Below are 866 nucleotides of genomic sequence, written 5' to 3'. Positions count from 1 at the left end.
GCTCCATAAGGAAATACTTTAGTGACTGCAAAAGGGCCAGACCAACGAGACTTCAGTTTGCCTGGGAAAAGCTTCAACCTGGAGTTGAACAAGAGCACTTGCTGCCCAGATTCGAATGTTTGAGGCAAGATTTTACGGTCATGCCATTTCTTAGTCTTTTCTTTGTATAGCCGAGCACTTTCATAAGCATGCAGCCTGAACTCATCAAGCTCATTCAGTTGTAACAGTCTGCTCTGCCCGACTGCCTGCCAGTCGAGATTCAGCTTCTTGAGAGCCCAAAATGCTCTATGTTCTAGCTCCACAGGCAAGTGACACGCCTTTCCAAATACCAGCCTATATGAGGACATCCCTAAGGGTGTTTTCAAAGCTGTTCGGAAGGCCCATAATGCATCATATAAGCGCACCGACCAATCCTTACGAGTCGGGTTCACTGTTTTCTCAAGTATTCGCTTGATTTCCCGATTTGATAGTTCAGCCTGCCCACTGGTTTGCGGGTGATAGGCTGTGGCGACCTTGTGCTTGACACCATATTTAGCAAGCAGCAGCCCCAAGTATTTGTTGCAGAAGTGGGTTCCTTCATCACTAATAATGGCTCTGGGGGTTCCAAAGCGAGTGAAAATATGCTTCTGGAGGAATTTCAGCACCACCTTGGCATCATTCGTGGGTAAAGCCACTGCCTCCACCCATTTTGACACGTAGTCAACAGCCACGAGAATGTATTGGTTACCAAATGACACCGGGAAGGGGCCCATAAAATCCATACCCCAAACATCAAACAATTCCACTTCTAAGATGTTGTTTAGGGGCATCTCGTTCCTCCTTGCTATGTTCCCAGTTCTTTGGCACCTGTCACATCTCAATGCAAA

The sequence above is a fragment of the Morus notabilis genome, unplaced genomic scaffold, assembly GCF_000414095.1.
Source record: "Morus notabilis unplaced genomic scaffold, ASM41409v2 Scaffold748, whole genome shotgun sequence".
Taxonomy (NCBI): domain Eukaryota; kingdom Viridiplantae; phylum Streptophyta; class Magnoliopsida; order Rosales; family Moraceae; genus Morus; species Morus notabilis.
Note: the sequence above shows the minus strand (reverse complement) of the source record.